The following is a 12,153-nucleotide window of genomic DNA, read 5'->3' as shown; positions in this document are numbered from 1 at the left end:
CATTATGTGGCGCTTGACCTCGTGGCTCCTTGATGCGTGTGTCCGCCACTTTGTTCGGCCACTCAGCCCCCTCTATGCAGACTTATTTGGAGACCAGTATGGCTTGGAAAGTGCAGATAAGGGACAGCAGCAGTGGGTTGTGTGGACTGGGATGACCCACACCGGTCCTGGGGGAGGCGGAATTCGGCTGCAATATAGCCCGCAGGCCCCACTGTGAAGGTTGGCCGCCACTCCTAGCCGGGACCGTGTTAGGCCTCAGTTGCTTCAGACCTGTGATCTGCCGCTGTATGACTCAAGATTGCACCAGCTTGTGCTTGTTGCGTTCTCAGTGTTCCCGGTATGGAGGGAAGCCTGTTGCAGGTCATTATCAGTCGGTTAGTCGTTTTAGAGCAAAGTATGCGGGGAGCCCCAGTTCCATGCGACCGGTCAACTAGACGGCCGAGCCCCTCCCCCGCAGTCTTTGGTAATAGTTGTCTATGATGCCCCTAATTCTTGCAGGTGGTAGCTTCCCATTCGTCTTTGCAACATGCCTCAAGGTCATGCAAAGTCTTTGGTCGTCTTGCATGAACCCCATGTTTAAGGTCAGGAGACTGTGATGGCCGCTCAAGAACCTTCACCATTTTTTGTTGTAACCACTGGAGGGTTAACTTGTCCTTATGGCTAGGGTCATTGTCATGCTGGAAAGTCCAAGTCCATGCGCAGCCTTCGTGCAGAAGAATGCAAATTGCCTGCCAGTATTTTCTGATAAAATGATTCATTCATCTTGCCATAATTTTTCACAAGATTCCCTGTACCTTTAGAGCTCAATCCAAATTACAGTGTGCCAGAAGCTGGGAGGCGTGTCAAGGTGTTGTCGGGCATATTGTAACCAGGCTTTTTTTATGGCATTGGCGCAGTAAATGCTTCTTTCTGGCAACTCGACCATGCAGGTCATTATTGTTCAAGAAAAGTCGTATTGTGCTCCTTGAAACAACCACACCATGTATTTCCAGTGCAACCTGCATTTCTCCTGAGGTTACCTGTGGGTGTTTCTTTGTATCCTGAACAATTCTTCTGGCAGTTGGGGCTGAAATCTTTCTTGGTCTACCTGACCTTGGCGTGGTATCAAGATATCACAGAATATTCCACTTCTTAATAAGTGACTGAACAGTATTGACCGGCATTTTCAAGGCTTTGGATATCTTTTTATATCCTTTTCCATCTTTATAAAGTTCCATTACCTTGTTACGCAGGTCTTTTCAGACTTCTGTTCTGCTCCCCATGGCTCAGTATCTAGCCTGCTCATTGGTTTGTTTGTCATTGGGTTGTTTGTAGTGCGGTCCATCTTCATCGGGAGGGTGGCAGGTAGTGCATGGGTGTGTCTCCTCTTGTTGGGGCACCAATTTTTTTCAAAAAGTGATTCTATCCAGGGCCAGCAGGTCTGTTCTTGTGAGCGGGTGTAGTGGCGTGTGTGAGTTGCGTCTCGGGTCATAGTGCGGGCATGTGTTATTACCGGGCAGCCGGGAGACCTGCTGTGGAGTCGGCTGGGTGGGATTGTGGTAGTGGGAGTTGCGGGGAAGGGGTGGTAGTCTGGAGCTCGTGAGTGTTTGTGGTGCTTGCGTGGATGGTAAGAGCTTGTGATGTGCCACTGAAGCCACCTAGGGCCTATCGGCACTGCGCCCAGTGTGAGGGGCGTTTAAATGTATGAAGGGTGTGTAGTCCATAGTGAAGCATATCGTTAAAGTAACAGTAAAATATACTAATTGCAACATGAAAGGTTTGTGTCCATATATTAATATAAGTCGGAGCCCCTCTCCTTTCTGTGTTTATGGGCATGAAGGGCACCAGGAGAGCGACGTCGAGGGGGTCGCCTGTTGCTGTGGTCGCGGGGGGGATCCCCAGTGCCTGCAGGAATGGTTCTGCCTCCTGTAGTGAGGTGAAAGTGATGCCTTCCTTGGTCACTGTTAGAGATCTTGGCAATGTCCATTTATATTCAATCACGTAGCTGGCTTGTTACTGGGCTCAAGGATTTTCTCCATAATAGAGTGTTCCGAGTTAAGTGAGATGATTCAAAAGCAAATGGAGTCTTCCTTTTGACTGCAGAGAGAAGCCTGATTTTGTCGGCCACGGAGCGGCACTTTACAATTACATCCTGTGATGCAGCGGGGGGTACTTGTCTTGGCTTTGATATGCAAAAGAAGCCGTCAAGCATGAGCTTTTTCGCTTGTGCATGGGGTAGAAGCACGGCTGTGAGGCGTCTAAGGTATTGGGGCAATATATACTATCTGGGATCCCCCTTATTTTTATGTTAGCCCTTCTTGTTTGGTCCTCGGCCACATGCACCCTTGTGATGAGGGTGTTCTGGGAGGTTTGCATTAGTTGGAAATGCTCTTTTAGCCCTTGTACCTCCTGCTTCAGGTCCAGTATGTCCTCCTCTGAGGCCTGAGCTGTGTGCGGTCACTGCCTGGATTTCGGCCTTGAGCATGTCAAGAAGGAGAGGAGGAGGAAAGCTCCCCGCCCGGCGCTGGAGAAAGAGGTAAGTTTAACCCCTTCCTCCCCCCAGAGCCCGGCCGGAGTGGGTCCCTGAGGGTGGGGGCACCCTCAGGGCACTCTAGTGCCAGGAAAACTAGTATGTTTTCCTGGCACTAGAGTGGTCCTTTAATACATTGTATAACTCGTTCTGCTAATTTGTGCTACGATGTAATTACAGGGCCCACCACTGTCACATGCTAAAAGAACTAGACTGGCTGTCGCTGAAATCCAGACGCTCCCTTCTTCTTTCCAGATTTGTGTTTAAGAGCTTTTTTGGGAAGCTCCCACCCTACCTGAGCAGAATGCCCTTTGTGTAACTATACCCCACTCCCTCTAGCATGTAAGCTCATTGAGCAGGGCCCTCCACCCTTCTGTTCCTATATGTCCAGATGTCTGGTTACAATTACATGTCTGTTAGTTCACCCATTGTACAGTGCTACGGAATGTGATGGCGCTATATAAATAATAAAAATATTAATAATAATGCTCTCCCCAGTCGTTCCCACCTCCTATAACCTCTGATAAAAAGAAAGCAGCTCGATCCTCCTTTTCCTACAGAGCACAGCAATTATGGAACGACCTCTCACACACTTTCAAATCTTCCCCAAGCCTAAAGTCCGTGTAAGAGATCCCTCTCTACATATCTCAAAACAGAATACACCTGTCATGGTTGATTAAATATTTCCTACCTGTACTATGTTAAATTTTGTGTATATTGTGTTTTAATATTGTTTTTGTATTTTATTGTACCCTATTGTATCAATGCAATGGTTTGTGGACACAGGACATACTTGAGAGATATCTTAATATATCTTTCCTGGTAAAATATTTTATAAATAAAAAAAATTTAAAATAAAATAAATTTTTTGCATGATAAGTCATATTTTAAAAATCAATGCCAAAATTTCACAATTTCTGCCAGGGTATGCAAACTTTTAAGCACAACGGTACATATAGTGCTCTCTGCCTATAACAACTTCTAAGGTGAAATGAAAAGCATAGGTGGTATAATCCCCACCTGGGATATGTGAAGATAGATCTAGGAGATGTAGTGTCAGAAAATCTTCAATATAGGATATGATGCCAAAGGAACTTCAGATGAGTCAATTCAGGACCAAGAAATTATATGAATCCACAGGGGGCATGATAATAAACACTAGCATTTGTTTTTAAAAATAGTAAACATAAAAACAATAAAACATGAGAATAAAAAGGAATCAGCAAATCCACTTCAAGTTTCACCACAGAGACTATTCCAAGTGTTTTTTTTCTATTTCTTTGTATGCACACACTGACGTTTTTGTGTTAAATCTGTTTTTATTGTAAGTCACAAAGTCAGACTTTTCCTACACAGAGAAAGCAAATATAACATATTGACAATAGCACTGATTGCACACTGCCATTTTGGTACACCTTCTACCATTACTAGACACAACCTGTCTCTAGTCTCTCGTTTCACTAACTTATCTGTTGGATAAATCTATTTAAAAAAAAAAAAAGGAAAGGGAAAAGGAAAAGGGAAAGGGAAAAAAAAAAAAAAAAGAAAACCACTGCCAGAAAGATGGGCCCTGACTCTTCCAGACCCTCCTAAAACCCTTGAGAATACTTTAGCATATTATTATGTGCCTTGTCTAAGGAAAATTATCCCAGGTCCTTCACAAATAACACTTCAAACTGTAGACTTTTCACCTGGGAACTTTATTCATTGAGAGCTAGGTTGACCAATTTATACTATGTTTTTAGTAGTTCTGCCTCACGGCACTCAGTAGTAACCATGGTTGTGATCCATAGGGACGTGGGCTTTCAGCCCAAAGTTTCTTATGGCTTACCTTCAACAAAGGCATAGATTCACGGAATTCCATTCGCGAGTATGCTTATCTATTTTCGGGGAAGTTTCTCTGTACGTAGATACGTAAGATTCCATTTGCGTGTAAACTAATCTATGTTCGGGGAAGCTTCCCCGAACATGGATTTGCAGTATTCTATAAGCGAGTAAGCTAATCTGTGTTTGGAAAAGTTTCCCCGAACATAGGTTTGCAAGATTCCATGCCCTAGTGAAAAGGTCTATGTTCGGGGGAATTCTCCCCAAAATTAGATCTGCTTTCTAGCACACATTTTTCCCCGAAATAAGACCTCCCCCGAAAAAAAATTGGGGGGAAAAAAAATGTATATAAGACCCAGTCTTGTTTTCAGGGAAACATGGCATATTCTCATAGAAACCCTTATGTGGGAACAAGATGTAAGTAAGGTATGCAAAACGACAGCTACAAGGTGAAATACCCAAAACAGAGATCCTCTGGAGCAGTGAACAATAGGCATTGTGATAACAATAGGACAACCACTAGGGGAAAACCCAGAAAAGAAAAAAGTTCAGTGTTGATTGAAAAAGGCAAAAAGGAGGCATGAGAAGAGTGTGTAGGTAACAGAAAAAAAGCCATCAAATTGCCACACAAGCTGCCCAGAAACTGGTGAATGTGCCAGAGATGACTTTTTGCAGGTTTTACCAAGCCCCATGATAGCTGGATGTAAGGCAGACGCAGTGAGTAACCAAAAAGATGGCCTCCATGTGTGTAAATGCACATGTGCGTCCACTCAGGCTCTAAAAATATGGCCGCTGCAATCGCCTCCACCAGTACTGCCTCAGTGAAAATAAGGCCAAGAGACAGGACAGATGGAAATCTACCAGCTCAGGAAAATGCAGGGCAGTGTGTCAAGGTCACAACCATGACAGGTAAAAGAAAAAAGGAGGCCTCTGTGAGTAGAGAATTAAAAGCAATGTAAGTTAATGTTAACAAAATGCAAATAAAAACCAAAAAAAAAAAAAAATGGAACAAAGCTAGTAATCTAAGGCTTAGTACACATAGAAAATGCCAGAAAGCAAAGAAAAAAATACAGCAATAATATTAAGTGGGCATCTGAGAAAAGTTCAAGTGATTACAGTACTTATCTGAGGGAGGCTCTTCATGCACTATTCACAATATGGTGTTTTCAGACAATACATAGAATAAATTATCCAAGCATATTGATAAAACTTTCTATTTAAAAAATGATACTGCAGCCTCCCTTCCAATATAGATAATCTTTATTTTATAGAGAACTTACAAAACACTGTTTGTTCAGACTGTTCCAACCTCAACCTAATGTGTTTCGTGCAAAAGCATGCACATAAACGAGGGCTGTTTTTGTTTTTTTCTTGAAGATTTTTTCATTTTTACTATAACATAAACTTAAACATTATCCATTAAGGCATTCTGTGTATATAATACGTGTTAATGTAACTCCTCATCTAACATAAAAAAATCTAAGAATAAAAAAACCTCACAAAAAGAAAAAAAAGGAAAAAAGAAAGGGAAAAAAAACCAAAAACGTATCTGTTGGATTTGAGGATATCCCAGCCATCAGTGATTTACATCTGCATCAGTGGACTAATATGGCTACAATTTCCAATTTATATTATTGAAAGAGAAATGAAAATAAAATTTAAAATGAAAACCAACTGATTTTTATCGTCACCAGGAGCTTACAAATGATACACTTAAAGTCTTACTTAACAGAAATACATGTTTCTTGCCAAATTAGTTTTAATTAACTGTCTAATATGAACCCAATGGTAATTCTGACACTTTGTATCAAAACAACTTTGGCTTAATTAAGTGTTTTTTGTATATAGATCATGCCCCTGCAGTCAAACTGCTCAAATCTTTCCCATTTAGGAGTTAAATCACTTTGTAAATGCCACTCTAGTCACACATCCCCTGCATGTGACTTACACTGCCTTCAAACTTCCTGGAAAGAGGGATCTAATGATTAAACTTCCTTTAATGTACAATATGTTTAATTTACAATTTCTTATCTCCTGTTCTATTAATAGCCACTAGAGACTATAGGACAGGGGTAGGCAACCTTTGGCACTCCAGATGTTGTGGACTACATCCCCAAAATTGCTCTTACACCCATAATGCCGGCAAAGCATCATGGGAGGTGTAGTCCAAAACATCTGGAGTGCCGAAGGTTGCCTATGCCTGCTGTAGGAGCTGCCTGTGTTTGATTAAAGTTTAATTAACAGAGCAGGAGAAAAAAATAGTACTGAGTGAAAAAACATATTTTCAAGTTGGGTATGTGAGTCACAGCGAGGTAAGGTGTGGCTGGGATTGCATAAACAGAAACAAAAGTGATTTAATTCCTAACTGGCAGATAATTAAGCAGTTTGACTGTGGGGCATGATTTATACACCAAAAATGATTCATTAAGTTAAAGTTGTATCGGTGCTTACAGTGTCTCTTTAAGGACTGTATTGAACCTATCCCGCATTGAATTCAGTGTGTATATGGCACACTTTGAGATGGCTGGTGGCTAAAAAAACAAATAAAAAACAAAGTGAGAGGTAGAACTATACCTTCAACATAACTTATACAAAGGGTATACTTGCAAATTTGGATCCTTGTGACAATTCAGAGTCTCCCCTATTGCAGTAAGAAGCACATTATCAGATTATTAAGTGCCAGGCATCTTGCCCACACTTGTTTACAATAGCAATATTGCACTCCCCAACACAGTGAAGACCCATTTGACACAGGGCAGAGTCTAATTAAAGAGTTTTGCAGTATTTTGTTAATAGAACGTATTTTTTTATCAGTAGATATCCATTGTATTGCATTTTCCTTTTGAAGAAATAAACAGGGCTATCACCCTATATAGACAAATACCAGTTACAATTATTATTAACAAACAAAAATAAAAACTGGGTAGGGAGGGACAGTAACGGAACAGTATAAGGTATGCGTTCATTTGACCATGCCATTAAAAACTTCTCACTTGTATGGGTTTATAGATTTTCAAATTATCAGCATTATAACTATAATTATTATATATGTAGATTGAATACTGTCAATAGCTGTATATATAGGTTAATTGGCTTATCAAATTGCTTTGTAGGCTATACAATACCTTGTGCTGCAGAAAATCACTAGCTCTTCGTTCTGCCACCATTTTTGCTGTTCTAGCACTTTACAGGGTGCTTCCAAATTTCCTGTACTATGCATGGGTGGCAGAATATCAAGACTTTGTATGGTACTGCTTTGGGCAGCTTCATTGGGGATGAGAGACGAAGCAACTGAGACATTTTCATAAAGGTAATGTATTTTCAATTGGTTTCCATTTTAAAAAAATGAAAGCAATTTGACTGTGCAGGATGTAAGAGGTTAAGGAAAATTTAAAGAAAAGAGCTGAAAGTGTAAATTTGAAAAACTGAAAAATAGTGTTACCATATGGGTAAAGAGAGATCAAGAACAAGTTCTGCAAAGCTTGTGTTCCAGCTGCATAGTGCACACCGACCACAGCACCCACCAACAACACAGTATCCAGAGTACCCCAGAACACCAAAATATAAGTGACACCTACATTTTATACAACTTTACTCCTATCAAATAAATAGCATGTACCTATTAGCATAGAACACTTCTGCTATGTAGCAGTGGAAACTATGGTTGAGGTTTCATTATAATAAAAAATTATAAGAATAGCTACACAGTACCCAAGAGCCTATCAAGGCAGCTCTGTCACTTTCGTGGTCTGTACAGTGATGACATAGCCACTCGGATTGCCATCATTGGCCAGGGAGTACAGCATAGGGTGCAATGGCCTGGGGGTGCAGCATAGGTAGCAATGGCCCAGGGATGCAGCATAGGGAGCAATGGCCCAGGGATGCAGCATAGGGAACAATGGCCCAGGGATGCAGCCTAAATAGGTAAACCTACCTGAAGCTGTCCACTCCAGGCATTGACTTCTTTATTCTTCAGCTCCTGGTGCTTCACCAGAAGCCCACTTGAACTCTTAATTGAACAGCATTACTTGCTTCATCAAAACTTCACAAAAGGAACCAAGGGAGTCTCCAGAAAATACTGCAATTTTTTGAAGCAAAATATAACCAGTGAAAACTTAAACCTTGTATACACAGATTTGACAGAAAGCAGCTACCTATTGGTGCTTATATTCTAGGGACACCTTACCTGAATACAAATGTACATTTTGTCCCTTTTAGACTTATTTAGATATGCTTTTTGATTTTGCTATATCGTAACTGAATTTGTGAATATTTTTAGAGTTTGGGAGTAAGTGATGTACTTCCTATCAATATTGTGTATCATCCAAATCCCAGTCACCCAACCCATAGTTGTTTATAAATAGAAGTAAAGATAAATATTAATGTTTGATCTTTTCTAGTCATTTTAAAGCAGCTCTGTCATGCCCGGTTATCCCTTTAAAATGAGAATTACATAAAGATAAAATCTTTATGAAATATTCACATTAACCATGTTCACTGAAATTCCAATGTAGTCAAAATAAATACTACAACAAACAGGTACTACTTTGTCTTAGTATACATATTTTATATTTATACTTGATAAAATATTAAAAATGGCTGAGCTACCACTGTCAACTTTAGTCATTTGTCCCAGCTATCCCTAGTGATGAGTTTAGAGAAAAAGATATACTCTAAGGTGTATTCCACAGTTTCATGGGATCCTCCATAGACATCAGTGTGTACTCTCACTCATGCGTAATACAACAGTGACATGGGACCGTCAGGAAGAGATGGCAGCATCCAAGAAGGACAGGTTCAGAAAGGAAAACACACCTTTCCATGTGCCCCGCAGCCACAGGACAGCCAGCAGAGCAGTCAACATTAGGGGTCTTTACAAAATTTGCAAAAACATCAGATGGGGACAGAGCTGCTTTAAATGAATAGAAAATATTTTTTTATGATAGGGATATTTATGATCTTTTTTTTGTTTAGACATACAGAGTTATTTCTGTTGAAAAGTTTGAGAAACACTGATCCAAATCATGGAGAATGGAAGAGAGGAGGGGAGGGCGTTAGGGACATCAAAGAATCCTGTGCCTGCCAGCACCTGCAATGCAAATATGGCCTGCTTATCAAATGTGTAGTATGGAAAGTTATCTCCAGCTGGGCTGACAACCCCCAGCCAAGCAGAAATAATGTGCTGTCTTCATCACTGCAATGGAACAAAGGGTATATGGATTTAAATTGTAGATTATGCTAGCTTTAGTGTACCTATAATCTTAATTTTATTAATGACAGGAGGCGAGTATTTGCTTAAGTCTCTCTTTACTAGAACTCCACAGCAGCACAGAAAACAACCAATCAGAAAAAAGTTAGGTTCTATAAAACTCCCCTCCCCATGCATCATTTCCTCTTTCAAGCTGCGACAAAACAGAATAAAAGGCAGAGAACATCATGGGGAAGAAACGAAGTCCTAGATACGATGAATATAACGATGTCCACCATCCAAGTGTAACCGTCAAACTAGATAGTGTAGATGGACTGTAAACTGAAACGAGAGAAAAACAGAATCGAACAGGTTGATTATCCAATGAAATGTACTCTGAATAAACATGTAGGTACCCAACGTAGCAACAAAATTAACCTAATATATAAATATCCCAACCCTACTTATGGAAAAAAACACAGACATAAGGAACAAGCGACAGGTAGCAGAGACAACAAACAGAGTTGCATACTTACCTGATAATCTAAACTATAACCTTAAACAAGGGAGGGACAAGAATGGGTGGGAAATACTCGCCTCCTGTCATTAATAAAATTAAGATTATAGGTACACTAAAGCTAGCATAATCTACAATTTTATAACATGACAGGAGGCTTCGTATTTGCTGTTTCAACGCTCAGTTCACCAATCCAACGCTGTTTGTGTCGCTGGTAATTATTCCAGGAAATATCAGAGTAATCCTAATTGGACCTTCCAAATACGATAGATGACAGCCGACGGGTCAAAGAAGATGCCAACCGACGAAGAATCTCAGATACGGAAAAAAAGCACCATCCGCCGGTAAATCCATTGTACGTGGTGTAGCAACCTGTTTCCTAGAAGTCGGTCCATGAGCTGGTAGGCTGACCTATTAGCCACATTCCTGTAGTTGTATAACTTCGAAATCCGATCTAGGACCTAGGGTCGCGAGGAGAAAACTGACACCAAGTCTCAACTCATGACCCGTAAGGCGGCTCCTCCGATCGTGCCAGGGCCATTCGGCGATGCGGCCTTGCAGGGAGATCTCCAATTCCAAGGAATGCACCGAAGACCACCACCAAAATCGCAAAAGTAATCGAGGAGGAACTTTCGTACCTTCCTGTTCCACCCGGTGGGGTGTCACATCCGAGTATAAATTCATAATGCAGGCAATAGTGTGGCCAAACCAGCCGCATACTAAGTGATTCCAATATTCCAAACGGACTGTGTAACTTCGGACGCCGTAGAGAAAAGGCTCCAAAGGACGTCCATTCAGGGTTCCGAACTGAACTTGGGTGGAGGAACGGTGGTCGACTATTCTGGGAATAGGGAATCCCAGAAATCTTCAAAGGAATGGAAAGTGAAAACAGGAACGCAGATTCCCATCCAGAAATGCCCCCGTCCAAGAGTGAAAGATGTTTGTGTAGGAGTCGTGGTATACCAGGTACCACCATAAGGTCTCGTAGGTCTCCTCGACGATAGTTGAAGAGTAGGGTAGCGCGAATCCAACAAAAACGGCTCCCGTGAGGAATAACTAGAGTATAGACGGAGGGTCCTCCATCCCCGAACCCTGATCACCAGGTATGCGTTTCGAGGAGACGGGGCAGTCCTGCCATCTTATCCCAAGATCTGATGACCGGGGAGGTCAAGACAAACCGGGTTTCCCGGTCTTACCATGTGAACCATACGTACGGTTTGTACCTTCAGAGCGGGTAATAGGCCCTCCTTAATCCTGTTACCCGAGCAAGGCAGAGCCCGTTTGCTCCATGTAGGTCCCCGTATCTCCTGCCACCTAAATATGGGAGAAAAACTGTCTGAGCAGTTGTTACAATGGTCTGGATATCCAAAAACAGAAAGCAATCCTCTGCTTTCTATGGTGCCGAATATACCCAAACCTGCACTCACATAATACCTGAGTTCCATCCGATAGCCGAACCATCTCCAGGAATGTGTATAAATAAGCGGGAGTCACCCCTCGTTATACCTCTGTGAGAATATCCCTCCATTGCAGGAGATAGACTAGAGGAATCCAGTCTAAATATGGATATCTTGCATGAACCAGGCAGTCCTCTATATCGGAACCAGTAGCACGGACGTCAGATCTACTTGAATGCAGGAGGGACGCCCCTCCATGTAGTCCTCGATGTCTTGCACAGGCACAAGCCTGTGTGATGAACAAACGGATGGCACCGTAGAGCGTCGAGTGTATGAGAGAGCCGCGCTCTCTACTAATGTGATCAAATAACGTGCTAACGTCCGGCTGATAGGCTGAGCGGGCCGTACCCGTAAATAACCAAACAGTAGAGTCTGCATCCGTGACCGTACCTCTCCATGAGCATGTTTCCTCCAAACATGACCCCTGTATCCAGCTCAGTCCCTGGCTGAGGGAGAGGGAGGGGTGCGCCCTCTAATAACAAATCAGTGTCCGGTTCCGTATCTGAGAGGGGTTCGCTCTCTGCTCCAGAAGATAAAATGTCCTCGGATCGAAGTGATGGAAGGCCGCACCCTCCTGTGATCCAAGCTAGAGTCCCTAGAGACTCAGGGTGACCAACTAAGGGTACACCAAATACGAGTATCAGCATAAGGCTGAGGG

This window comes from Pelobates fuscus, chromosome 6, assembly GCF_036172605.1.
Source record: "Pelobates fuscus isolate aPelFus1 chromosome 6, aPelFus1.pri, whole genome shotgun sequence".
NCBI classification, from domain to species: Eukaryota; Metazoa; Chordata; class Amphibia; order Anura; family Pelobatidae; genus Pelobates; species Pelobates fuscus.
The sequence above is the reverse complement of the archived record's forward strand: the minus strand, read 5'-3'. Positions refer to the sequence as shown.